We start from the raw sequence: 26,636 nt of genomic DNA on the forward strand, positions 1-26,636 counted from the left end.
CAAACCAAAAAAGAAATTTTAAGCGCAGCAGAGTAACCAGCTCACATACCTGTTAGCTCAGGTGAGTTTAAAAGGCTGCTGTTGATAACAAGGGCATTTGCTAAATAGATGGTGTGTGTGCAACAATATACTGAAAGGTCAATTATATTGTGCAGCTTATCTCACCACCTGTAGTTATTTAGGTGAAAGCTCCAAAATGCTTGCCTAATATGTCTGTTTATCCAAAAGGAAGTATAGAGGGAGAGCTAGATAGATAGCATTGAATTACATTACATTACATGGCAATGCAATGCACAGTTGCTGAAGTTGAACCAAAATGAGCTTGTCATCTGGCTTCTGCAACTTTTAACATGAAAAATCCAATGAGGAGAAGAAAAGCAAAGCCAAAGAGTCCATCCCAAAATCCGACAAACAAGCAAAATGAACAAAAAGCATTGAATTCAATTCTTTCTGATTTTAGAAACTGCATTAAAGAAGGGGTGCACCGGTCCTGGAGATACTGCAATACCAGGTCAATGCGTGGAGTGGACAGAGCAAGCTCTTTTTCCATCTCCCTGTTCTAAAAATCCATTTAATATATGGTCCCCAGATAGGGGACGTATCAGATATTAAACTGATAAGAACAGATACTACACTTGATCTTAGCCAAAAGGCCGAGAAGCGATAACCAGAATTGGTTTCCGACTACGGTGCCACCCAAGGATTCTGAAAAGTCCATTTGTGGAGATGGCCACCTGGACTCCCGTTAAGAAGACATGCTGTCAACCTCTAGATCCCTCACATGCCTGCACTTTTCGGCTTGCTGCTGCTGCAATCCACGCGTTTTAGATCTGCATAACTCCACCTCTTTTAGCACAGTACCCTCAACCCCCAGCTGTTCCCACCCGCCTCAACACCGTTGGAAGGGAGGAGAACCAATTAAGGCGGGGGGGGGGGGGGGTGGAACGAGCAGCTGTCTACCCTTAGCAGGAGGGTTGCTGATTAATTACCTCTCCTGCTGCTGCTGCTGCTGCTGGCTGTCCAGCAGCAGACTGAAGGTGGCTGCTGCTGTGCGCAGGTATATAAAGGCTCAGAGCCTATTATGACACGCGCAGCCAGCGTTCCATTGCCACATTCCGTCTACTGCAGGCGGGATACCTGGATGGCTGAATGTCACTGAGAAGCTCACAGAGACCGCCATAAGCAACAGTTTAAAAGAATGCCACAGACTAATCAACCAAACTTTTTGGGTTGGTTTCTCTTTTATAGTCTGCAGGCATTAAATGAAAGAAGTCAGTGTTCCAGCAGAGGGAGACAACGTTTCAGAAAAGGCATTGTAGCAAACCAAAAAAGAAATTTTAAGCGCAGCAGAGTAACCAGCTCACATACCTGTTAGCTCAGGTGAGTTTAAAAGGCTGCTGTTGATAACAAGGGCATTTGCTAAATAGATGGTGTGTGTGCAACAATATACTGAAAGGTCAATTATATTGTGCAGCTTATCTCACCACCTGTAGTTATTTAGGTGAAAGCTCCAAAATGCTTGCCTAATATGTCTGTTTATCCAAAAGGAAGTATAGAGGGAGAGCTAGATAGATAGCATTGCATTACATTACATTACATGGCAATGCAATGCACAGTTGCTGAAGTTGAACCAAAATGAGCTTGTCATCTGGCTTCTGCAACTTTTAACATGAAAAATCCAATGAGGAGAAGAAAAGCAAAGCCAAAGAGTCCATCCCAAAATCCGACAAACAAGCAAAATGAACAAAAAGCATTGAATTCAATTCTTTCTGATTTTAGAAACTGCATTAAAGAAGGGGTGCACCGGTCCTGGAGATACTGCAATACCAGGTCAATGCGTGGAGTGGACAGAGCAAGCTCTTTTTCCATCTCCCTGTTCTAAAAATCCATTTAATATATGGTCCCCAGATAGGGGACGTATCAGATATTAAACTGATAAGAACAGATACTACACTTGATCTTAGCCAAAAGGCCGAGAAGCGATAACCAGAATTGGTTTCCGACTACGGTGCCACCCAAGGATTCTGAAAAGTCCATTTGTGGAGATGGCCACCTGGACTCCCGTTAAGAAGACATGCTGTCAACCTCTAGATCCCTCACATGCCTGCACTTTTCGGCTTGCTGCTGCTGCAATCCACGCGTTTTAGATCTGCATAACTCCACCTCTTTTAGCACAGTACCCTCAACCCCCGGCTGTTCCCACCCGCCTCAACACCGTTGGAAGGGAGGAGAACCAATTAAGGCGGGGGGGGGGGTGGAACGAGCAGCTGTCTACCCTTAGCAGGAGGGTTGCTGATTAATTACCTCTCCTGCTGCTGCTGCTGGCTGTCCAGCAGCAGACTGAAGGTGGCTGCTGCTGTGCGCAGGTATATAAAGGCTCAGAGCCTATTATGACACGCGCAGCCAGCGTTCCATTGCCACATTCCGTCTACTGCAGGCGGGATACCTGGATGGCTGAATGTCACTGAGAAGCTCACAGAGACCGCCATAAGCAACAGTTTAAAAGAATGCCACAGACTAATCAACCAAACTTTTTGGGTTGGTTTCTCTTTTATAGTCTGCAGGCATTAAATGAAAGAAGTCAGTGTTCCAGCAGAGGGAGACAACGTTTCAGAAAAGGCATTGTAGCAAACCAAAAAAGAAATTTTAAGCGCAGCAGAGTAACGAGCTCACATACCTGTTAGCTCAGGTGAGTTTAAAAGGCTGCTGTTGATAACAAGGGCATTTGCTAAATAGATGGTGTGTGTGCAACAGTATACTGAAAGGTCAATTATATTGTGCAGCTTATCTCACCACCTGTAGTTATTTAGGTGAAAGCTCCAAAATGCTTGCCTAATATGTCTGTTTATCCAAAAGGAAGTATAGAGGGAGAGCTAGATAGATAGCATTGCATTACATTACATTACATGGCAATGCAATGCACAGTTGCTGAAGTTGAACCAAAATGAGCTTGTCATCTGGCTTCTGCAACTTTTAACATGAAAAATCCAATGAGGAGAAGAAAAGCAAAGCCAAAGAGTCCATCCCAAAATCCGACAAACAAGCAAAATGAACAAAAAGCATTGAATTCAATTCTTTCTGATTTTAGAAACTGCATTAAAGAAGGGGTGCACCGGTCCTGGAGATACTGCAATACCAGGTCAATGCGTGGAGTGGACAGAGCAAGCTCTTTTTCCATCTCCCTGTTCTAAAAATCCATTTAATATATGGTCCCCAGATAGGGGACGTATCAGATATTAAACTGATAAGAACAGATACTACACTTGATCTTAGCCAAAAGGCCGAGAAGCGATAACCAGAATTGGTTTCCGACTACGGTGCCACCCAAGGATTCTGAAAAGTCCATTTGTGGAGATGGCCACCTTGACTCCCGTTAAGAAGACATGCTGTCAACCTCTAGATCCCTCACATGCCTGCACTTTTCGGCTTGCTGCTGCTGCAATCCACGCGTTTTAGATCTGCATAACTCCACCTCTTTTAGCACAGTACCCTCAACCCCCGGCTGTTCCCACCCGCCTCAACACCGTTGGAAGGGAGGAGAACCAATTAAGGCGGGGGGGGGTGGAACGAGCAGCTGTCTACCCTTAGCAGGAGGGTTGCTAATTAATTACCTCTCCTGCTGCTGCTGCTGCTGGCTGTCCAGCAGCAGACTGAAGGTGGCTGCTGCTGTGCGCAGGTATATAAAGGCTCAGAGCCTATTATGACACGCGCAGCCAGCGTTCCATTGCCACATTCCGTCTACTGCAGGCGGGATACCTGGATGGCTGAATGTCACTGAGAAGCTCACAGAGACCGCCATAAGCAACAGTTTAAAAGAATGCCACAGACTAATCAACCAAACTTTTTGGGTTGGTTTCTCTTTTATAGTCTGCAGGCATTAAATGAAAGAAGTCAGTGTTCCAGCAGAGGGAGACAACGTTTCAGAAAAGGCATTGTAGCAAACCAAAAAAGAAATTTTAAGCGCAGCAGAGTAACCAGCTCACATACCTGTTAGCTCAGGTGAGTTTAAAAGGCTGCTGTTGATAACAAGGGCATTTGCTAAATAGATGGTGTGTGTGCAACAATATACTGAAAGGTCAATTATATTGTGCAGCTTATCTCACCACCTGTAGTTATTTAGGTGAAAGCTCCAAAATGCTTGCCTAATATGTCTGTTTATCCAAAAAGAAGTATAGAGGGAGAGCTAGATAGATAGCATTGCATTACATTACATTACATGGCAATGCAATGCACAGTTGCTGAAGTTGAACCAAAATGAGCTTGTCATCTGGCTTCTGCAACTTTTAACATGAAAAATCCAATGAGGAGAAGAAAAGCAAAGCCAAAGAGTCCATCCCAAAATCCGACAAACAAGCAAAATGAACAAAAAGCATTGAATTCAATTCTTTCTGATTTTAGAAACTGCATTAAAGAAGGGGTGCACCGGTCCTGGAGATACTGCAATACCAGGTCAATGCGTGGAGTGGACAGAGCAAGCTCTTTTTCCATCTCCCTGTTCTAAAAATCCATTTAATATATGGTCCCCAGATAGGGGACGTATCAGATATTAAACTGATAAGAACAGATACTACACTTGATCTTAGCCAAAAGGCCGAGAAGCGATAACCAGAATTGGTTTCCGACTACGGTGCCACCCAAGGATTCTGAAAAGTCCATTTGTGGAGATGGCCACCTGGACTCCCGTTAAGAAGACATGCTGTCAACCTCTAGATCCCTCACATGCCTGCACTTTTCGGCTTGCTGCTGCTGCAATCCACGCGTTTTAGATCTGCATAACTCCACCTCTTTTAGCACAGTACCCTCAACCCCCGGCTGTTCCCACCCGCCTCAACACCGTTGGAAGGGAGGAGAACCAATTAAGGCGGGGGGGGGGTGGAACGAGCAGCTGTCTACCCTTAGCAGGAGGGTTGCTGATTAATTACCTCTCCTGCTGCTGCTGCTGCTGGCTGTCCAGCAGCAGACTGAAGGTGGCTGCTGCTGTGCGCAGGTATATAAAGGCTCAGAGCCTATTATGACACGCGCAGCCAGCGTTCCATTGCCACATTCCGTCTACTGCAGGCGGGATACCTGGATGGCTGAATGTCACTGAGAAGCTCACAGAGACCGCCATAAGCAACAGTTTAAAAGAATGCCACAGACTAATCAACCAAACTTTTTGGGTTGGTTTCTCTTTTATAGTCTGCAGGCATTAAATGAAAGAAGTCAGTGTTCCAGCAGAGGGAGACAACGTTTCAGAAAAGGCATTGTAGCAAACCAAAAAAGAAATTTTAAGCGCAGCAGAGTAACCAGCTCACATACCTGTTAGCTCAGGTGAGTTTAAAAGGCTGCTGTTGATAACAAGGGCATTTGCTAAATAGATGGTGTGTGTGCAACAATATACTGAAAGGTCAATTATATTGTGCAGCTTATCTCACCACCTGTAGTTATTTAGGTGAAAGCTCCAAAATGCTTGCCTAATATGTCTGTTTATCCAAAAGGAAGTATAGAGGGAGAGCTAGATAGATAGCATTGCATTACATTACATTACATGGCAATGCAATGCACAGTTGCTGAAGTTGAACCAAAATGAGCTTGTCATCTGGCTTCTGCAACTTTTAACATGAAAAATCCAATGAGGAGAAGAAAAGCAAAGCCAAAGAGTCCATCCCAAAATCCGACAAACAAGCAAAATGAACAAAAAGCATTGAATTCAATTCTTTCTGATTTTAGAAACTGCATTAAAGAAGGGGTGCACCGGTCCTGGAGATACTGCAATACCAGGTCAATGCGTGGAGTGGACAGAGCAAGCTCTTTTTCCATCTCCCTGTTCTAAAAATCCATTTAATATATGGTCCCCAGATAGGGGACGTATCAGATATTAAACTGATAAGAACAGATACTACACTTGATCTTAGCCAAAAGGCCGAGAAGCGATAACCAGAATTGGTTTCCGACTACGGTGCCACCCAAGGATTCTGAAAAGTCCATTTGTGGAGATGGCCACCTGGACTCCCGTTAAGAAGACATGCTGTCAACCTCTAGATCCCTCACATGCCTGCACTTTTCGGCTTGCTGCTGCTGCAATCCACGCGTTTTAGATCTGCATAACTCCACCTCTTTTAGCACAGTACCCTCAACCCCCGGCTGTTCCCACCCGCCTCAACACCGTTGGAAGGGAGGAGAACCAATTAAGGCGGGGGGGGGGTGGAACGAGCAGCTGTCTACCCTTAGCAGGAGGGTTGCTGATTAATTACCTCTCCTGCTGCTGCTGCTGCTGGCTGTCCAGCAGCAGACTGAAGGTGGCTGCTGCTGTGCGCAGGTATATAAAGGCTCAGAGCCTATTATGACACGCGCAGCCAGCGTTCCATTGCCACATTCCGTCTACTGCAGGCGGGATACCTGGATGGCTGAATGTCACTGAGAAGCTCACAGAGACCGCCATAAGCAACAGTTTAAAAGAATGCCACAGACTAATCAACCAAACTTTTTGGGTTGGTTTCTCTTTTATAGTCTGCAGGCATTAAATGAAAGAAGTCAGTGTTCCAGCAGAGGGAGACAACGTTTCAGAAAAGGCATTGTAGCAAACCAAAAAAGAAATTTTAAGCGCAGCAGATTAACCAGCTCACATACCTGTTAGCTCAGGTGAGTTTAAAAGGCTGCTGTTGATAACAAGGGCATTTGCTAAATAGATGGTGTGTGTGCAACAATATACTGAAAGGTCAATTATATTGTGCAGCTTATCTCACCACCTGTAGTTATTTAGGTGAAAGCTCCAAAATGCTTGCCTAATATGTCTGTTTATCCAAAAGGAAGTATAGAGGGAGAGCTAGATAGATAGCATTGCATTACATTACATTACATGGCAATGCAATGCACAGTTGCTGAAGTTGAACCAAAATGAGCTTGTCATCTGGCTTCTGCAACTTTTAACATGAAAAATCCAATGAGGAGAAGAAAAGCAAAGCCAAAGAGTCCATCCCAAAATCCGACAAACAAGCAAAATGAACAAAAAGCATTGAATTCAATTCTTTCTGATTTTAGAAACTGCATTAAAGAAGGGGTGCACCGGTCCTGGAGATACTGCAATACCAGGTCAATGCGTGGAGTGGACAGAGCAAGCTCTTTTTCCATCTCCCTGTTCTAAAAATCCATTTAATATATGGTCCCCAGATAGGGGACGTATCAGATATTAAACTGATAAGAACAGATACTACACTTGATCTTAGCCAAAAGGCCGAGAAGCGATAACCAGAATTGGTTTCCGACTACGGTGCCACCCAAGGATTCTGAAAAGTCCATTTGTGGAGATGGCCACCTGGACTCCCGTTAAGAAGACATGCTGTCAACCTCTAGATCCCTCACATGCCTGCACTTTTCGGCTTGCTGCTGCTGCAATCCACGCGTTTTAGATCTGCATAACTCCACCTCTTTTAGCACAGTACCCTCAACCCCCGGCTGTTCCCACCCGCCTCAACACCGTTGGAAGGGAGGAGAACCAATTAAGGCGGGGGGGGGGTGGAACGAGCAGCTGTCTACCCTTAGCAGGAGGGTTGCTGATTAATTACCTCTCCTGCTGCTGCTGCTGCTGGCTGTCCAGCAGCAGACTGAAGGTGGCTGCTGCTGTGCGCAGGTATATAAAGGCTCAGAGCCTATTATGACACGCGCAGCCAGCGTTCCATTGCCACATTCCGTCTACTGCAGGCGGGATACCTGGATGGCTGAATGTCACTGAGAAGCTCACAGAGACCGCCATAAGCAACAGTTTAAAAGAATGCCACAGACTAATCAACCAAACTTTTTGGGTTGGTTTCTCTTTTATAGTCTGCAGGCATTAAATGAAAGAAGTCAGTGTTCCAGCAGAGGGAGACAACGTTTCAGAAAAGGCATTGTAGCAAACCAAAAAAGAAATTTTAAGCGCAGCAGAGTAACCAGCTCACATACCTGTTAGCTCAGGTGAGTTTAAAAGGCTGCTGTTGATAACAAGGGCATTTGCTAAATAGATGGTGTGTGTGCAACAATATACTGAAAGGTCAATTATATTGTGCAGCTTATCTCACCACCTGTAGTTATTTAGGTGAAAGCTCCAAAATGCTTGCCTAATATGTCTGTTTATCCAAAAGGAAGTATAGAGGGAGAGCTAGATAGATAGCATTGCATTACATTACATTACATGGCAATGCAATGCACAGTTGCTGAAGTTGAACCAAAATGAGCTTGTCATCTGGCTTCTGCAACTTTTAACATGAAAAATCCAATGAGGAGAAGAAAAGCAAAGCCAAAGAGTCCATCCCAAAATCCGACAAACAAGCAAAATGAACAAAAAGCATTGAATTCAATTCTTTCTGATTTTAGAAACTGCATTAAAGAAGGGGTGCACCGGTCCTGGAGATACTGCAATACCAGGTCAATGCGTGGAGTGGACAGAGCAAGCTCTTTTTCCATCTCCCTGTTCTAAAAATCCATTTAATATATGGTCCCCAGATAGGGGACGTATCAGATATTAAACTGATAAGAACAGATACTACACTTGATCTTAGCAAAAAGGCCGAGAAGCGATAACCAGAATTGGTTTCCGACTACGGTGCCACCCAAGGATTCTGAAAAGTCCATTTGTGGAGATGGCCACCTGGACTCCCGTTAAGAAGACATGCTGTCAACCTCTAGATCCCTCACATGCCTGCACTTTTCGGCTTGCTGCTGCTGCAATCCACGCGTTTTAGATCTGCATAACTCCACCTCTTTTAGCACAGTACCCTCAACCCCCGGCTGTTCCCACCCGCCTCAACACCGTTGGAAGGGAGGAGAACCAATTAAGGCGGGGGGGGGGTGGAACGAGCAGCTGTCTACCCTTAGCAGGAGGGTTGCTGATTAATTACCTCTCCTGCTGCTGCTGCTGCTGGCTGTCCAGCAGCAGACTGAAGGTGGCTGCTGCTGTGCGCAGGTATATAAAGGCTCAGAGCCAATTATGACACGCGCAGCCAGCGTTCCATTGCCACATTCCGTCTACTGCAGGCGGGATACCTGGATGGCTGAATGTCACTGAGAAGCTCACAGAGACCGCCATAAGCAACAGTTTAAAAGAATGCCACAGACTAATCAACCAAACTTTTTGGGTTGGTTTCTCTTTTATAGTCTGCAGGCATTAAATGAAAGAAGTCAGTGTTCCAGCAGAGGGAGACAACGTTTCAGAAAAGGCATTGTAGCAAACCAAAAAAGAAATTTTAAGCGCAGCAGAGTAACCAGCTCACATACCTGTTAGCTCAGGTGAGTTTAAAAGGCTGCTGTTGATAACAAGGGCATTTGCTAAATAGATCGTGTGTGTGCAACAATATACTGAAAGGTCAATTATATTGTGCAGCTTATCTCACCACCTGTAGTTATTTAGGTGAAAGCTCCAAAATGCTTGCCTAATATGTCTGTTTATCCAAAAGGAAGTATAGAGGGAGAGCTAGATAGATAGCATTGCATTACATTACATTACATGGCAATGCAATGCACAGTTGCTGCAGTTGAACCAAAATGAGCTTGTCATCTGGCTTCTGCAACTTTTAACATGAAAAATCCAATGAGGAGAAGAAAAGCAAAGCCAAAGAGTCCATCCCAAAATCCGACAAACAAGCAAAATGAACAAAAAGCATTGAATTCAATTCTTTCTGATTTTAGAAACTGCATTAAAGAAGGGGTGCACCGGTCCTGGAGATACTGCAATACCAGGTCAATGCGTGGAGTGGACAGAGCAAGCTCTTTTTCCATCTCCCTGTTCTAAAAATCCATTTAATATATGGTCCCCAGATAGGGGACGTATCAGATATTAAACTGATAAGAACAGATACTACACTTGATCTTAGCCAAAAGGCCGAGAAGCGATAACCAGAATTGGTTTCTGACTACGGTGCCACCCAAGGATTCTGAAAAGTCCATTTGTGGAGATGGCCACCTGGACTCCCGTTAAGAAGACATGCTGTCAACCTCTAGATCCCTCACATGCCTGCACTTTTCGGCTTGCTGCTGCTGCAATCCACGCGTTTTAGATCTGCATAACTCCACCTCTTTTAGCACAGTACCCTCAACCCCCGGCTGTTCCCACCCGCCTCAACACCGTTGGAAGGGAGGAGAACCAATTAAGGCGGGGGGGGGTGGAACGAGCAGCTGTCTACCCTTAGCAGGAGGGTTGCTGATTAATTACCTCTCCTGCTGCTGCTGCTGCTGGCTGTCCAGCAGCAGACTGAAGGTGGCTGCTGCTGTGCGCAGGTATATTAAGGCTCAGAGCCTATTATGACACGCGCAGCCAGCGTTCCATTGCCACATTCCGTCTACTGCAGGCGGGATACCTGGATGGCTGAATGTCACTGAGAAGCTCACAGAGACCGCCATAAGCAACAGTTTAAAAGAATGCCACAGACTAATCAACCAAACTTTTTGGGTTGGTTTCTCTTTTATAGTCTGCAGGCATTAAATGAAAGAAGTCAGTGTTCCAGCAGAGGGAGACAACGTTTCAGAAAAGGCATTGTAGCAAACCAAAAAAGAAATTTTAAGCGCAGCAGAGTAACCAGCTCACATACCTGTTAGCTCAGGTGAGTTTAAAAGGCTGCTGTTGATAACAAGGGCATTTGCTAAATAGATGGTGTGTGTGCAACAATATACTGAAAGGTCAATTATATTGTGCAGCTTATCTCACCACCTGTAGTTATTTAGGTGAAAGCTCCAAAATGCTTGCCTAATATGTCTGTTTATCCAAAAGGAAGTATAGAGGGAGAGCTAGATAGATAGCATTGCATTACATTACATTACATGGCAATGCAATGCACAGTTGCTGAAGTTGAACCAAAATGAGCTTGTCATCTGGCTTCTGCAACTTTTAACATGAAAAATCCAATGAGGAGAAGAAAAGCAAAGCCAAAGAGTCCATCCCAAAATCCGACAAACAAGCAAAATGAACAAAAAGCATTGAATTCAATTCTTTCTGATTTTAGAAACTGCATTAAAGAAGGGGTGCACCGGTCCTGGAGATACTGCAATACCAGGTCAATGCGTGGAGTGGACAGAGCAAGCTCTTTTTCCATCTCCCTGTTCTAAAAATCCATTTAATATATGGTCCCCAGATAGGGGACGTATCAGATATTAAACTGATAAGAACAGATACTACACTTGATCTTAGCCAAAAGGCCGAGAAGCGATAACCAGAATTGGTTTCCGACTACGGTGCCACCCAAGGATTCTGAAAAGTCCATTTGTGGAGATGGCCACCTGGACTCCCGTTAAGAAGACATGCTGTCAACCTCTAGATCCCTCACATGCCTGCACTTTTCGGCTTGCTGCTGCTGCAATCCACGCGTTTTAGATCTGCATAACTCCACCTCTTTTAGCACAGTACCCTCAACCCCCGGCTGTTCCCACCCGCCTCAACACCGTTGGAAGGGAGGAGAACCAATTAAGGCGGGGGGGGGGTGGAACGAGCAGCTGTCTACCCTTAGCAGGAGGGTTGCTGATTAATTACCTCTCCTGCTCCTGCTGCTGCTGGCTGTCCAGCAGCAGACTGAAGGTGGCTGCTGCTGTGCGCAGGTATATAAAGGCTCAGAGCCTATTATGACACGCGCAGCCAGCGTTCCATTGCCACATTCCGTCTACTGCAGGCGGGATACCTGGATGGCTGAATGTCACTGAGAAGCTCACAGAGACCGCCATAAGCAACAGTTTAAAAGAATGCCACAGACTAATCAACCAAACTTTTTGGGTTGGTTTCTCTTTTATAGTCTGCAGGCATTAAATGAAAGAAGTCAGTGTTCCAGCAGAGGGAGACAACGTTTCAGAAAAGGCATTGTAGCAAACCAAAAAAGAAATTTTAAGCGCAGCAGAGTAACCAGCTCACATACCTGTTAGCTCAGGTGAGTTTAAAAGGCTGCTGTTGATAACAAGGGCATTTGCTAAATAGATGGTGTGTGTGCAACAATATACTGAAAGGTCAATTATATTGTGCAGCTTATCTCACCACCTGTAGTTATTTAGGTGAAAGCTCCAAAATGCTTGCCTAATATGTCTGTTTATCCAAAAGGAAGTATAGAGGGAGAGCTAGATAGATAGCATTGCATTACATTACATTACATGGCAATGCAATGCACAGTTGCTGAAGTTGAACCAAAATGAGCTTGTCATCTGGCTTCTGCAACTTTTAACATGAAAAATCCAATGAGGAGAAGAAAAGCAAAGCCAAAGAGTCCATCCCAAAATCCGACAAACAAGCAAAATGAACAAAAAGCATTGAATTCAATTCTTTCTGATTTTAGAAACTGCATTAAAGAAGGGGTGCACCGGTCCTGGAGATACTGCAATACCAGGTCAATGCGTGGAGTGGACAGAGCAAGCTCTTTTTCCATCTCCCTGTTCTAAAAATCCATTTAATATATGGTCCCCAGATAGGGGACGTATCAGATATTAAACTGATAAGAACAGATACTACACTTGATCTTAGCCAAAAGGCCGAGAAGCGATAACCAGAATTGGTTTCCGACTACGGTGCCACCCAAGGATTCTGAAAAGTCCATTTCTGGAGATGGCCACCTGGACTCCCGTTAAGAAGACATGCTGTCAACCTCTAGATCCCTCACATGCCTGCACTTTTCGGCTTGCTGCTGCTGCAATCCACGCGTTTTAGATCTGCATAACTCCACCTCTTTTAGCACAGTACCCTCAACCCCCGGCTGTTCCCACCCGCCTCAACACCGTTGGAAGGGAGGAGAACCAATTAAGGCGGGGGGGGGTGGAACGAGCAGCTGTCTACCCTTAGCAGGAGGGTTGCTGATTAATTACCTCTCCTGCTGCTGCTGCTGCTGGCTGTCCAGCAGCAGACTGAAGGTGGCTGCTGCTGTGCGCAGGTATATAAAGGCTCAGAGCCTATTATGACACGCGCAGCCAGCGTTCCATTGCCACATTCCGTCTACTGCAGGCGGGATACCTGGATGGCTGAATGTCACTGAGAAGCTCACAGAGACCGCCATAAGCAACAGTTTAAAAGAATGCCACAGACTAATCAACCAAACTTTTTGGGTTGGTTTCTCTTTTATAGTCTGCAGGCATTAAATGAAAGAAGTCAGTGTTCCAGCAGAGGGAGACAACGTTTCAGAAAAGGCATTGTAGCAAACCAAAAAAGAAATTTTAAGCGCAGCAGAGTAACCAGCTCACATACCTGTTAGCTCAGGTGAGTTTAAAAGGCTGCTGTTGATAACAAGGGCATTTGCTAAATAGATGGTGTGTGTGCAACAATATACTGAAAGGTCAATTATATTGTGCAGCTTATCTCACCACCTGTAGTTATTTAGGTGAAAGCTCCAAAATGCTTGCCTAGTATGTCTGTTTATCCAAAAGGAAGTATAGAGGGAGAGCTAGATAGATAGCATTGCATTACATTACATTACATGGCAATGCAATGCACAGTTGCTGAAGTTGAACCAAAATGAGCTTGTCATCTGGCTTCTGCAACTTTTAACATGAAAAATCCAATGAGGAGAAGAAAAGCAAAGCCAAAGAGTCCATCCCAAAATCCGACAAACAAGCAAAATGAACAAAAAGCATTGAATTCAATTCTTTCTGATTTTAGAAACTGCATTAAAGAAGGGGTGCACCGGTCCTGGAGATACTGCAATACCAGGTCAATGCGTGGAGTGGACAGAGCAAGCTCTTTTTCCATCTCCCTGTTCTAAAAATCCATTTAATATATGGTCCCCAGATAGGGGACGTATCAGATATTAAACTGATAAGAACAGATACTACACTTGATCTTAGCCAAAAGGCCGAGAAGCGATAACCAGAATTGGTTTCCGACTACGGTGCCACCCAAGGATTCTGAAAAGTCCATTTGTGGAGATGGCCACCTGGACTCCCGTTAAGAAGACATGCTGTCAACCTCTAGATCCCTCACATGCCTGCACTTTTCGGCTTGCTGCTGCTGCAATCAACGCGTTTTAGATCTGCATAACTCCACCTCTTTTAGCACAGTACCCTCAACCCCCGGCTGTTCCCACCCGCCTCAACACCGTTGGAAGGGAGGAGAACCAATTAAGGCGGGGGGGGGGGTGGAACGAGCAGCTGTCTACCCTTAGCAGGAGGGTTGCTGATTAATTACCTCTCCTGCTGCTGCTGCTGCTGGCTGTCCAGCAGCAGACTGAAGGTGGCTGCTGCTGTGCGCAGGTATATAAAGGCTCAGAGCCTATTATGACACGCGCAGCCAGCGTTCCATTGCCACATTCCGTCTACTGCAGGCAGGATACCTGGATGGCTGAATGTCACTGAGAAGCTCACAGAGACCGCCATAAGCAACAGTTTAAAAGAATGCCACAGACTAATCAACCAAACTTTTTGGGTTGGTTTCTCTTTTATAGTCTGCAGGCATTAAATGAAAGAAGTCAGTGTTCCAGCAGAGGGAGACAACGTTTCAGAAAAGGCATTGTAGCAAACCAAAAAAGAAATTTTAAGCGCAGCAGAGTAACCAGCTCACATACCTGTTAGCTCAGGTGAGTTTAAAAGGCTGCTGTTGATAACAAGGGCATTTGCTAAATAGATGGTGTGTGTGCAACAATATACTGAAAGGTCAATTATATTGTGCAGCTTATCTCACCACCTGTAGTTATTTAGGTGAAAGCTCCAAAATGCTTGCCTAATATGTCTGTTTATCCAAAAGGAAGTATAGAGGGAGAGCTAGATAGATAGCATTGCATTACATTACATTACATGGCAATGCAATGCACAGTTGCTGAAGTTGAACCAAAATGAGCTTGTCATCTGGCTTCTGCAACTTTTAACATGAAAAATGCAATGAGGAGAAGAAAAGCAAAGCCAAAGAGTCCATCCCAAAATCCGACAAACAAGCAAAATGAACAAAAAGCATTGAATTCAATTCTTTCTGATTTTAGAAACTGCATTAAAGAAGGGGTGCACCGGTCCTGGAGATACTGCAATACCAGGTCAATGCGTGGAGTGGACAGAGCAAGCTCTTTTTCCATCTCCCTGTTCTAAAAATCCATTTAATATATGGTCCCCAGATAGGGGACGTATCAGATATTAAACTGATAAGAACAGATACTACACTTGATCTTAGCCAAAAGGCCGAGAAGCGATAACCAGAATTGGTTTCCGACTACGGTGCCACCCAAGGATTCTGAAAAGTCCATTTGTGGAGATGGCCACCTGGACTCCCGTTAAGAAGACATGCTGTCAACCTCTAGATCCCTCACATGCCTGCACTTTTCGGCTTGCTGCTGCTGCAATCCACGCGTTTTAGATCTGCATAACTCCACCTCTTTTAGCACAGTACCCTCAACCCCCGGCTGTTCCCACCCGCCTCAACACCGTTGGAAGGGAGGAGAACCAATTAAGGCGGGGGGGGGGTGGAACGAGCAGCTGTCTACCCTTAGCAGGAGGGTTGCTGATTAATTACCTCTCCTGCTGCTGCTGCTGCTGGCTGTCCAGCAGCAGACTGAAGGTGGCTGCTGCTGTGCGCAGGTATATAAAGGCTCAGAGCCTATTATGACACGCGCAGCCAGCGTTCCATTGCCACATTCCGTCTACTGCAGGCGGGATACCTGGATGGCTGAATGTCACTGAGAAGCTCACAGAGACCGCCATAAGCAACAGTTTAAAAGAATGCCACAGACTAATCAACCAAACTTTTTGGGTTGGTTTCTCTTTTATAGTCTGCAGGCATTAAATGAAAGAAGTCAGTGTTCCAGCAGAGGGAGACAACGTTTCAGAAAAGGCATTGTAGCAAACCAAAAAAGAAATTTTAAGCGCAGCAGAGTAACCAGCTCACATACCTGTTAGCTCAGGTGAGTTTAAAAGGCTGCTGTTGATAACAAGGGCATTTGCTAAATAGATGGTGTGTGTGCAACAATATACTGAAAGGTCAATTATATTGTGCAGCTTATCTCACCACCTGTAGTTATTTAGGTGAAAGCTCCAAAATGCTTGCCTAATATGTCTGTTTATCCAAAAGGAAGTATAGAGGGAGAGCTAGATAGATAGCATTGCATTACATTACATTACATGGCAATGCAATGCACAGTTGCTGAAGTTGAACCAAAATGAGCTTGTCATCTGGCTTCTGCAACTTTTAACATGAAAAATCCAATGAGGAGAAGAAAAGCAAAGCCAAAGAGTCCATCCCAAAATCCGACAAACAAGCAAAATGAACAAAAAGCATTGAATTCAATTCTTTCTGATTTTAGAAACTGCATTAAAGAAGGGGTGCACCGGTCCTGGAGATACTGCAATACCAGGTCAATGCGTGGAGTGGACAGAGCAAGCTCTTTTTCCATCTCCCTGTTCTAAAAATCCATTTAATATATGGTCCCCAGATAGGGGACGTATCAGATATTAAACTGATAAGAACAGATACTACACTTGATCTTAGCCAAAAGGCCGAGAAGCGATAACCAGAATTGGTTTCCGACTACGGTGCCACCCAAGGATTCTGAAAAGTCCATTTGTGGAGATGGCCACCTGGACTCCCGTTAAGAAGACATGCTGTCAACCTCTAGATCCCTCACATGCCTGCACTTTTCGGCTTGCTGCTGCTGCAATCCACGCGTTTTAGATCTGCATAACTCCACCTCTTTTAGCACAGTACCCTCAACCCCCGGCTGTTCCCACCCGCCTCAACACCGTTGGAAGGGAGGAGAACCAATTAAGGCGGGGGGGGGGGTGGAACGAGCAGCTGTCTACCCTTAGCAGGAGGGTTGCTGATTAATTACCTCTCCTGCTGCTGCTGCTGCTGGCTGTCCAGCAGCAGACTGAAGGTGGCTGCTGCTGTGCACAGGTATATAAAGGCTCAGAGCCTATTATGACACGCGCAGCCAGCGTTCCATTGCCGCATTCCGTCTACTGCAGGCGGGATACCTGGATGGCTGAATGTCACTGAGAAGCTCACAGAGACCGCCATAAGCAACAGTTTAAAAGAATGCCACAGACTAATCAACCAAACTTTTTGGGTTGGTTTCTCTTTTATAGTCTGCAGGCATTAAATGAAAGAAGTCAGTGTTCCAGCAGAGGAAGACAACGTTTCAGAAAAGGCATTGTAGCAAACCAAAAAAGAAATTTTAAGCGCAGCAGAGTAACCAGCTCACATACCTGTTAGCTCAGGTGAGTTTAAAAGGCTGCTGTTGATAACAAGGGCATTTGCTAAATAGATGGTGTGTGTGCAACAATATACTGAAAGGTCAATTATATTGTGCAGCTTATCTCACCACCTGTAGTTATTTAGGTGAAAGCTCCAAAATGCTTGCCTAATATGTCTGTTTATCCAAAAGGAAGTATAGAGGGAGAGCTAGATAGATAGCATTGCATTACATTACATTACATGGCAATGCAATGCACAGTTGCTGAAGTTGAACCAAAATGAGCTTGTCATCTGGCTTCTGCAACTTTTAACATGAAAAATCCAATGAGGAGAAGAAAAGCAAAGCCAAAGAGTCCATCCCAAAATCCGACAAACAAGCAAAATGAACAAAAAGCATTGAATTCAATTCTTTCTGATTTTAGAAACTGCATTAAAGAAGGGGTGCACCGGTCCTGGAGATACTGCAATACCAGGTCAATGCGTGGAGTGGACAGAGCAAGCTCTTTTTCCATCTCCCTGTTCTAAAAATCCATTTAATATATGGTCCCCAGATAGGGGACGTATCAGATATTAAACTGATAAGAACAGATACTACACTTGATCTTAGCCAAAAGGCCGAGAAGCGATAACCAGAATTGGTTTCCGACTACGGTGCCACCCAAGGATTCTGAAAAGTCCATTTGTGGAGATGGCCACCTGGACTCCCGTTAAGAAGACATGCTGTCAACCTCTAGATCCCTCACATGCCTGCACTTTTCGGCTTGCTGCTGCTGCAATCCACGCGTTTTAGATCTGCATAACTCCACCTCTTTTAGCACAGTACCCTCAATCCCCGGCTGTTCCCACCCGCCTCAACACCGTTGGAAGGGAGGAGAACCAATTAAGGCGGGGGGGGGGGGGTGGAACGAGCAGCTGTCTACCCTTAGCAGGAGGGTTGCTGATTAATTACCTCTCCTGCTGCTGCTGGCTGTCCAGCAGCAGACTGAAGGTGGCTGCTGCTGTGCGCAGGTATATAAAGGCTCAGAGCCTATTATGACACGCGCAGCCAGCGTTCCATTGCCACATTCCGTCTACTGCAGGCGGGATACCTGGATGGCTGAATGTCACTGAGAAGCTCACAGAGACCGCCATAAGCAACAGTTTAAAAGAATGCCACAGACTAATCAACCAAACTTTTTGGGTTGGTTTCTCTTTTATAGTCTGCAGGCATTAAATGAAAGAAGTCAGTGTTCCAGCAGAGGGAGACAACGTTTCAGAAAAGGCATTGTAGCAAACCAAAAAAGAAATTTTAAGCGCAGCAGAGTAACCAGCTCACATACCTGTTAGCTCAGGTGAGTTTAAAAGGCTGCTGTTGATAACAAGGGCATTTGCTAAATAGATGGTGTGTGTGCAACAATATACTGAAAGGTCAATTATATTGTGCAGCTTATCTCACCACCTGTAGTTATTTAGGTGAAAGCTCCAAAATGCTTGCCTAATATGTCTGTTTATCCAAAAGGAAGTATAGAGGGAGAGCTAGATAGATAGCATTGCATTACATTACATTACATGGCAATGCAATGCACAGTTGCTGAAGTTGAACCAAAATGAGCTTGTCATCTGGCTTCTGCAACTTTTAACATGAAAAATCCAATGAGGAGAAGAAAAGCAAAGCCAAAGAGTCCATCCCAAAATCCGACAAACAAGCAAAATGAACAAAAAGCATTGAATTCAATTCTTTCTGATTTTAGAAACTGCATTAAAGAAGGGGTGCACCGGTCCTGGAGATACTGCAATACCAGGTCAATGCGTGGAGTGGACAGAGCAAGCTCTTTTTCCATCTCCCTGTTCTAAAAATCCATTTAATATATGGTCCCCAGATAGGGGACGTATCAGATATTAAACTGATAAGAACAGATACTACACTTGATCTTAGCCAAAAGGCCGAGAAGCGATAACCAGAATTGGTTTCCGACTACGGTGCCACCCAAGGATTCTGAAAAGTCCATTTGTGGAGATGGCCACCTGGACTCCCGTTAAGAAGACATGCTGTCAACCTCTAGATCCCTCACATGCCTGCACTTTTCGGCTTGCTGCTGCTGCAATCCACGCGTTTTAGATCTGCATAACTCCACCTCTTTTAGCACAGTACCCTCAACCCCCGGCTGTTCCCACCCGCCTCAACACCGTTGGAAGGGAGGAGAACCAATTAAGGCGGGGGGGGGGGGTGGAACGAGCAGCTGTCTACCCTTAGCAGGAGGGTTGCTGATTAATTACCTCTCCTGCTGCTGCTGCTGCTGGCTGTCCAGCAGCAGACTGAAGGTGGCTGCTGCTGTGCGCAGGTATATAAAGGCTCAGAGCCTATTATGACACGCGCAGCCAGCGTTCCATTGCCACATTCCGTCTACTGCAGGCGGGATACCTGGATGGCTGAATGTCACTGAGAAGCTCACAGAGACCGCCATAAGCAACAGTTTAAAAGAATGCCACAGACTAATCAACCAAACTTTTTGGGTTGGTTTCTCTTTTATAGTCTGCAGGCATTAAATGAAAGAAGTCAGTGTTCCAGCAGAGGGAGACAACGTTTCAGAAAAGGCATTGTAGCAAACCAAAAAAGAAATTTTAAGTGCAGCAGAGTAACCAGCTCACATACCTGTTAGCTCAGGTGAGTTTAAAAGGCTGCTGTTGATAACAAGGGCATTTGCTAAATAGATGGTGTGTGTGCAACAATATACTGAAAGGTCAATTATATTGTGCAGCTTATCTCACCACCTGTAGTTATTTAGGTGAAAGCTCCAAAATGCTTGCCTAATATGTCTGTTTATCCAAAAGGAAGTATAGAGGGAGAGCTAGATAGATAGCATTGCATTACATTACATTACATGGCAATGCAATGCACAGTTGCTGAAGTTGAACCAAAATGAGCTTGTCATCTGGCTTCTGCAACTTTTAACATGAAAAATCCAATGAGGAGAAGAAAAGCAAAGCCAAAGAGTCCATCCCAAAATCCGACAAACAAGCAAAATGAACAAAAAGCATTGAATTCAATTCTTTCTGATTTTAGAAACTGCATTAAAGAAGGGGTGCACCGGTCCTGGAGATACTGCAATACCAGGTCAATGCGTGGAGTGGACAGAGCAAGCTCTTTTTCCATCTCCCTGTTCTAAAAATCCATTTAATATATGGTCCCCAGATAGGGGACGTATCAGATATTAAACTGATAAGAACAGATACTACACTTGATCTTAGCCAAAAGGCCGAGAAGCGATAACCAGAATTGGTTTCCGACTACGGTGCCACCCAAGGATTCTGAAAAGTCCATTTGTGGAGATGGCCACCTGGACTCCCGTTAAGAAGACATGCTGTCAACCTCTAGATCCCTCACATGCCTGCACTTTTCGGCTTGCTGCTGCTGCAATCCACGCGTTTTAGATCTGCATAACTCCACCTCTTTTAGCACAGTACCCTCAACCCCCGGCTGTTCCCACCCGCCTCAACACCGTTGGAAGGGAGGAGAACCAATTAAGGCGGGGGGGGGTGGAACGAGCAGCTGTCTACCCTTAGCAGGAGGGTTGCTGATTAATTACCTCTCCTGCTGTTGCTGCTGCTGGCTGTCCAGCAGCAGACTGAAGGTGGCTGCTGCTGTGCGCAGGTATATAAAGGCTCAGAGCCTATTATGACACGCGCAGCCAGCGTTCCATTGCCACATTCCGTCTACTGCAGGCGGGATACCTGGATGGCTGAATGTCACTGAGAAGCTCACAGAGACCGCCATAAGCAACAGTTTAAAAGAATGCCACAGACTAATCAACCAAACTTTTTGGGTTGGTTTCTCTTTTATAGTCTGCAGGCATTAAATGAAAGAAGTCAGTGTTCCAGCAGAGGGAGACAACGTTTCAGAAAAGGCATTGTAGCAAACCAAAAAAGAAATTTTAAGCGCAGCAGAGTAACCAGCTCACATACCTGTTAGCTCAGGTGAGTTTAAAAGGCTGCTGTTGATAACAAGGGCATTTGCTAAATAGATGGTGTGTGTGCAACAATATACTGAAAGGTCAATTATATTGTGCAGCTTATCTCACCACCTGTAGTTATTTAGGTGAAAGCTCCAAAATGCTTGCCTAATATGTCTGTTTATCCAAAAGGAAGTATAGAGGGAGAGCTAGATAGATAGCATTGCATTACATTACATTACATGGCAATGCAATGCACAGTTGCTTAAGTTGAACCAAAATGAGCTTGTCATCTGGCTTCTGCAACTTTTAACATGAAAAATCCAATGAGGAGAAGAAAAGCAAAGCCAAAGAGTCCATCCCAAAATCCGACAAACAAGCAAAATGAACAAAAAGCATTGAATTCAATTCTTTCTGATTTTAGAAACTGCATTAAAGAAGGGGTGCACCGGTCCTGGAGATACTGCAATACCAGGTCAATGCGTGGAGTGGACAGAGCAAGCTCTTTTTCCATCTCCCTGTTCTAAAAATCCATTTAATATATGGTCCCCAGATAGGGGACGTATCAGATATTAAACTGATAAGAACAGATACTACTTGATCTTAGCCAAAAGGCCGAGAAGCGATAACCAGAATTGGTTTCCGACTACGGTGCCACCCAAGGATTCTGAAAAGTCCATTTGTGGAGATGGCCACCTGGACTCCCGTTAAGAAGACATGCTGTCAACCTCTAGATCCCTCACATGCCTGCACTTTTCGGCTTGCTGCTGCTGCAATCCACGCGTTTTAGATCTGCATAACTCCACCTCTTTTAGCACAGTACCCTCAACCCCCGGCTGTTCCCACCCGCCTCAACACCGTTGGAAGGGAGGAGAACCAATTAAGGCGGGGGGGGGGGTGGAACGAGCAGCTGTCTACCCTTAGCAGGAGGGTTGCTGATTAATTACCTCTCCTGCTGCTGCTGCTGCTGGCTGTCCAGCAGCAGACTGAAGGTGGCTGCTGCTGTGCGCAGGTATATAAAGGCTCAGAGCCTATTATGACACGCGCAGCCAGCGTTCCATTGCCACATTCCGTCTACTGCAGGCGGGATACCTGGATGGCTGAATGTCACTGAGAAGCTCACAGAGACCGCCATAAGCAACAGTTTAAAAGAATGCCACAGACTAATCAACCAAACTTTTTGGGTTGGTTTCTCTTTTATAGTCTGCAGGCATTAAATGAAAGAAGTCAGTGTTCCAGCAGAGGGAGACAACGTTTCAGAAAAGGCATTGTAGCAAACCAAAAAAGAAATTTTAAGCGCAGCAGAGTAACCAGCTCACATACCTGTTAGCTCAGGTGAGTTTAAAAGGCTGCTGTTGATAACAAGGGCATTTGCTAAATAGATGGTGTGTGTGCAACAATATACTGAAAGGTCAATTATATTGTGCAGCTTATCTCACCACCTGTGGTTATTTAGGTGAAAGCTCCAAAATGCTTGCCTAATATGTCTGTTTATCCAAAAGGAAGTATAGAGGGAGAGCTAGATAGATAGCATTGCATTACATTACATTACATGGCAATGCAATGCACAGTTGCTGAAGTTGAACCAAAATGAGCTTGTCATCTGGCTTCTGCAACTTTTAACATGAAAAATCCAATGAGGAGAAGAAAAGCAAAGCCAAAGAGTCCATCCCAAAATCCGACAAACAAGCAAAATGAACAAAAAGCATTGAATTCAATTCTTTCTGATTTTAGAAACTGCATTAAAGAAGGGGTGCACCGGTCCTGGAGATACTGCAATACCAGGTCAATGCGTGGAGTGGACAGAGCAAGCTCTTTTTCCATCTCCCTGTTCTAAAAATCCATTTAATATATGGTCCCCAGATAGGGGACGTATCAGATATTAAACTGATAAGAACAGATACTACACTTGATCTTAGCCAAAAGGCCGAGAAGCGATAACCAGAATTGGTTTCCGACTACGGTGCCACCCAAGGATTCTGTAAAGTCCATTTGTGGAGATGGCCATCTGGACTCCCGTTAAGAAGACATGCTGTCAACCTCTAGATCCCTCACATGCCTGCACTTTTCGGCTTGCTGCTGCTGCAATCCACGCGTTTTAGATCTGCATAACTCCACCTCTTTTAGCACAGTACCCTCAACCCCCGGCTGTTCCCACCCGCCTCAACACCGTTGGAAGGGAGGAGAACCAATTAAGGCGGCGGGGGGGTGGAACGAGCAGCTGTCTACCCTTAGCAGGAGGGTTGCTGATTAATTACCTCTCCTGCTGCTGCTGCTGCTGGCTGTCCAGCAGCAGACTGAAGGTGGCTGCTGCTGTGCGCAGGTATATAAAGGCTCAGAGCCTATTATGACACGCGCAGCCAGCGTTCCATTGCCACATTCCGTCTACTGCAGGCGGGATACCTGGATGGCTGAATGTCACTGAGAAGCTCACAGAGACCGCCATAAGCAACAGTTTAAAAGAATGCCACAGACTAATCAACCAAACTTTTTGGGTTGGTTTCTCTTTTATAGTCTGCAGGCATTAAATGAAAGAAGTCAGTGTTCCAGCAGAGGGAGACAACGTTTCAGAAAAGGCATTGTAGCAAACCAAAAAAGAAATTTTAAGCGCAGCAGAGTAACCAGCTCACATACCTGTTAGCTCAGGTGAGTTTAAAAGGCTGCTGTTGATAACAAGGGCATTTGCTAAATAGATGGTGTGTGTGCAACAATATACTGAAAGGTCAATTATATTGTGCAGCTTATCTCACCACCTGTAGTTATTTAGGTGAAAGCTCCAAAATGCTTGCCTAATATGTCTGTTTATCCAAAAGGAAGTATAGAGGGAGAGCTAGATAGATAGCATTGCATTACATTACATTACATGGCAATGCAATGCACAGTTGCTGAAGTTGAACCAAAATGAGCTTGTCATCTGGCTTCTGCAACTTTTAACATGAAAAATCCAATGAGGAGAAGAAAAGCAAAGCCAAAGAGTCCATCCCAAAATCCGACAAACAAGCAAAATGAACAAAAAGCATTGAATTCAATTCTTTCTGATTTTAGAAACTGCATTAAAGAAGGGGTGCACCGGTCCTGGAGATACTGCAATACCAGGTCAATGCGTGGAGTGGACATAGCAAGCTCTTTTTCCATCTCCCTGTTCTAAAAATCCATTTAATATATGGTCCCCAGATAGGGGACGTATCAGATATTAAACTGATAAGAACAGATACTACACTTGATCTTAGCCAAAAGGCCGAGAAGCGATAACCAGAATTGGTTTCCGACTACGGTGCCACCCAAGGATTCTGAAAAGTCCATTTGTGGAGATGGCCACCTGGACTCCCGTTAAGAAGACATGCTGTCAACCTCTAGATCCCTCACATGCCTGCACTTTTCGGCTTGCTGCTGCTGCAATCCACGCATTTTAGATCTGCATAACTCCACCTCTTTTAGCACAGTACCCTCAACCCCCGGCTGTTCCCACCCGCCTCAACACCGTTGGAAGGGAGAAGAACCAATTAAGGCGGGGGGGGGGGGGGTGGAACGAGCAGCTGTCTACCCTTAGCAGGAGGGTTGCTGATTAATTACCTCTCCTGCTGCTGCTGCTGCTGGCTGTCCAGCAGCAGACTGAAGGTGGCTGCTGCTGTGCGCAGGTATATAAAGGCTCAGAGCCTATTATGACACGCGCAGCCAGCGTTCCATTGCCACATTCCGTCTACTGCAGGCGGGATACCTGGATGGCTGAATGTCACTGAGAAGCTCACAGAGACCGCCATAAGCAACAGTTTAAAAGAATGCCACAGACTAATCAACCAAACTTTTTGGGTTGGTTTCTCTTTTATAGTCTGCAGGCATTAAATGAAAGAAGTCAGTGTTCCAGCAGAGGGAGACAACGTTTCAGAAAAGGCATTGTAGCAAACCAAAAAAGAAATTTTAAGCGCAGCAGAGTAACCAGCTCACATACCTGTTAGCTCAGGTGAGTTTAAAAGGCTGCTGTTGATAACAAGGGCATTTGCTAAATAGATGGTGTGTGTGCAACAATATACTGAAAGGTCAATTATATTGTGCAGCTTATCTCACCACCTGTAGTTATTTAGGTGAAAGCTCCAAAATGCTTGCCTAATATGTCTGTTTATCCAAAAGGAAGTATAGAGGGAGAGCTAGATAGATAGCATTGCATTACATTACATTACATGGCAATGCAATGCACAGTTGCTGAAGTTGAACCAAAATGAGCTTGTCATCTGGCTTCTGCAACTTTTAACATGAAAAATCCAATGAGGAGAAGAAAAGCAAAGCCAAAGAGTCCATCCCAAAATCCGACAAACAAGCAAAATGAACAAAAAGCATTGAATTCAATTCTTTCTGATTTTAGAAACTGCATTAAAGAAGGGGTGCACCGGTCCTGGAGATACTGCAATACCAGGTCAATGCGTGGAGTGGACAGAGCAAGCTCTTTTTCCATCTCCCTGTTCTAAAAATCCATTTAATATATGGTCCCCAGATAGGGGACGTATCAGATATTAAACTGATAAGAACAGATACTACACTTGATCTTAGCCAAAAGGCCGAGAAGCGATAACCAGAATTGGTTTCCGACTACGGTGCCACCCAAGGATTCTGAAAAGTCCATTTGTGGAGATGGCCACCTGGACTCCCGTTAAGAAGACATTCTGTCAACCTCTAGATCCCTCACATGCCTGCACTTTTCGGCTTGCTGCTGCTGCAATCCACGCGTTTTAGATCTGCATAACTCCACCTCTTTTAGCACAGTACCCTCAACCCCCGGCTGTTCCCACCCGCCTCAACACCGTTGGAAGGGAGGAGAACCAATTAAGGCGGGGGGGGGGGTGGAACGAGCAGCTGTCTACCCTTAGCAGGAGGGTTGCTGATTAATTACCTCTCCTGCTGCTGCTGGCTGTCCAGCAGCAGACTGAAGGTGGCTGCTGCTGTGCGCAGGTATATAAAGGCTCAGAGCCTATTATGACACGCGCAGCCAGCGTTCCATTGCCACATTCCGTCTACTGCAGGCGGGATACCTGGATGGCTGATTGTCACTGAGAAGCTCACAGAGACCGCCATAAGCAACAGTTTAAAAGAATGCCACAGACTAATCAACCAAACTTTTTGGGTTGGTTTCTCTTTTATAGTCTGCAGGCATTAAATGAAAGAAGTCAGTGTTCCAGCAGAGGGAGACAACGTTTCAGAAAAGGCATTGTAGCAAACCAAAAAAGAAATTTTAAGCGCAGCAGAGTAACCAGCTCACATACCTGTTAGCTCAGGTGAGTTTAAAAGGCTGCTGTTGATAACAAGGGCATTTGCTAAATAGATGGTGTGTGTGCAACAATATACTGAAAGGTCAATTATATTGTGCAGCTTATCTCACCACCTGTAGTTATTTAGGTGAAAGCTCCAAAATGCTTGCCTAATATGTCTGTTTATCCAAAAGGAAGTATAGAGGGAGAGCTAGATAGATAGCATTGCATTACATTACATTACATGGCAATGCAATGCACAGTTGCTGAAGTTGAACCAAAATGAGCTTGTCATCTGGCTTCTGCAACTTTTAACATGAAAAATCCAATGATTAGAAGAAAAGCAAAGCCAAAGAGTCCATCCCAAAATCCGACAAACAA

General features: G+C 45.0%; 20 non-coding genes across 20 annotated transcripts; all 20 read right to left on the bottom strand.

Annotated features, from left to right (window-relative positions):
* Positions 1-474: 474 nt before the first annotated feature.
* Positions 475-665, bottom strand: LOC141186576 (U2 spliceosomal RNA). The gene has a single exon (XR_012260841.1). It is a non-coding gene; the product is annotated as a U2 spliceosomal RNA (small nuclear RNA).
* Positions 666-1,793: 1,128 nt separating this feature from the next.
* On the bottom strand, positions 1,794-1,984 carry LOC141186577 (U2 spliceosomal RNA). The gene has a single exon (XR_012260842.1). It is a non-coding gene; the product is annotated as a U2 spliceosomal RNA (small nuclear RNA).
* Positions 1,985-3,102: 1,118 nt separating this feature from the next.
* Positions 3,103-3,293, bottom strand: LOC141186578 (U2 spliceosomal RNA). The gene has a single exon (XR_012260843.1). It is a non-coding gene; the product is annotated as a U2 spliceosomal RNA (small nuclear RNA).
* A 1,119-nt stretch (positions 3,294-4,412) lies between these two features.
* LOC141186579 (U2 spliceosomal RNA) lies at positions 4,413-4,603 on the bottom strand. The gene has a single exon (XR_012260844.1). It is a non-coding gene; the product is annotated as a U2 spliceosomal RNA (small nuclear RNA).
* Positions 4,604-5,723: 1,120 nt separating this feature from the next.
* LOC141186582 (U2 spliceosomal RNA) lies at positions 5,724-5,914 on the bottom strand. The gene has a single exon (XR_012260846.1). It is a non-coding gene; the product is annotated as a U2 spliceosomal RNA (small nuclear RNA).
* A 1,120-nt stretch (positions 5,915-7,034) lies between these two features.
* On the bottom strand, positions 7,035-7,225 carry LOC141186583 (U2 spliceosomal RNA). Its single transcript, XR_012260847.1, has one exon. It is a non-coding gene; the product is annotated as a U2 spliceosomal RNA (small nuclear RNA).
* Positions 7,226-8,345: 1,120 nt separating this feature from the next.
* Positions 8,346-8,536, bottom strand: LOC141185272 (U2 spliceosomal RNA). The gene has a single exon (XR_012259950.1). It is a non-coding gene; the product is annotated as a U2 spliceosomal RNA (small nuclear RNA).
* A 1,120-nt stretch (positions 8,537-9,656) lies between these two features.
* On the bottom strand, positions 9,657-9,847 carry LOC141186584 (U2 spliceosomal RNA). The gene has a single exon (XR_012260848.1). It is a non-coding gene; the product is annotated as a U2 spliceosomal RNA (small nuclear RNA).
* Positions 9,848-10,966: 1,119 nt separating this feature from the next.
* On the bottom strand, positions 10,967-11,157 carry LOC141186585 (U2 spliceosomal RNA). Its single transcript, XR_012260849.1, has one exon. It is a non-coding gene; the product is annotated as a U2 spliceosomal RNA (small nuclear RNA).
* Positions 11,158-12,277: 1,120 nt separating this feature from the next.
* Positions 12,278-12,468, bottom strand: LOC141186586 (U2 spliceosomal RNA). Its single transcript, XR_012260850.1, has one exon. It is a non-coding gene; the product is annotated as a U2 spliceosomal RNA (small nuclear RNA).
* A 1,119-nt stretch (positions 12,469-13,587) lies between these two features.
* On the bottom strand, positions 13,588-13,778 carry LOC141186587 (U2 spliceosomal RNA). Its single transcript, XR_012260851.1, has one exon. It is a non-coding gene; the product is annotated as a U2 spliceosomal RNA (small nuclear RNA).
* Positions 13,779-14,899: 1,121 nt separating this feature from the next.
* LOC141186588 (U2 spliceosomal RNA) lies at positions 14,900-15,090 on the bottom strand. Its single transcript, XR_012260852.1, has one exon. It is a non-coding gene; the product is annotated as a U2 spliceosomal RNA (small nuclear RNA).
* Positions 15,091-16,210: 1,120 nt separating this feature from the next.
* Positions 16,211-16,401, bottom strand: LOC141186589 (U2 spliceosomal RNA). Its single transcript, XR_012260853.1, has one exon. It is a non-coding gene; the product is annotated as a U2 spliceosomal RNA (small nuclear RNA).
* A 1,121-nt stretch (positions 16,402-17,522) lies between these two features.
* On the bottom strand, positions 17,523-17,713 carry LOC141186590 (U2 spliceosomal RNA). Its single transcript, XR_012260854.1, has one exon. It is a non-coding gene; the product is annotated as a U2 spliceosomal RNA (small nuclear RNA).
* A 1,117-nt stretch (positions 17,714-18,830) lies between these two features.
* Positions 18,831-19,021, bottom strand: LOC141186591 (U2 spliceosomal RNA). The gene has a single exon (XR_012260855.1). It is a non-coding gene; the product is annotated as a U2 spliceosomal RNA (small nuclear RNA).
* A 1,122-nt stretch (positions 19,022-20,143) lies between these two features.
* On the bottom strand, positions 20,144-20,334 carry LOC141186594 (U2 spliceosomal RNA). Its single transcript, XR_012260857.1, has one exon. It is a non-coding gene; the product is annotated as a U2 spliceosomal RNA (small nuclear RNA).
* A 1,119-nt stretch (positions 20,335-21,453) lies between these two features.
* LOC141185571 (U2 spliceosomal RNA) lies at positions 21,454-21,642 on the bottom strand. Its single transcript, XR_012260222.1, has one exon. It is a non-coding gene; the product is annotated as a U2 spliceosomal RNA (small nuclear RNA).
* A 1,121-nt stretch (positions 21,643-22,763) lies between these two features.
* On the bottom strand, positions 22,764-22,954 carry LOC141186595 (U2 spliceosomal RNA). The gene has a single exon (XR_012260858.1). It is a non-coding gene; the product is annotated as a U2 spliceosomal RNA (small nuclear RNA).
* A 1,120-nt stretch (positions 22,955-24,074) lies between these two features.
* On the bottom strand, positions 24,075-24,265 carry LOC141184836 (U2 spliceosomal RNA). Its single transcript, XR_012259554.1, has one exon. It is a non-coding gene; the product is annotated as a U2 spliceosomal RNA (small nuclear RNA).
* A 1,124-nt stretch (positions 24,266-25,389) lies between these two features.
* Positions 25,390-25,580, bottom strand: LOC141186596 (U2 spliceosomal RNA). The gene has a single exon (XR_012260859.1). It is a non-coding gene; the product is annotated as a U2 spliceosomal RNA (small nuclear RNA).
* Between the last annotated feature and the right edge of the window lie 1,056 nt (positions 25,581-26,636).

Source organism: Phyllobates terribilis, unplaced genomic scaffold, assembly GCF_046119375.1.
Source record: "Phyllobates terribilis strain yellow unplaced genomic scaffold, ASM4611937v1 Scaffold_40__1_contigs__length_11209783, whole genome shotgun sequence".
NCBI classification, from domain to species: Eukaryota; Metazoa; Chordata; class Amphibia; order Anura; family Dendrobatidae; genus Phyllobates; species Phyllobates terribilis.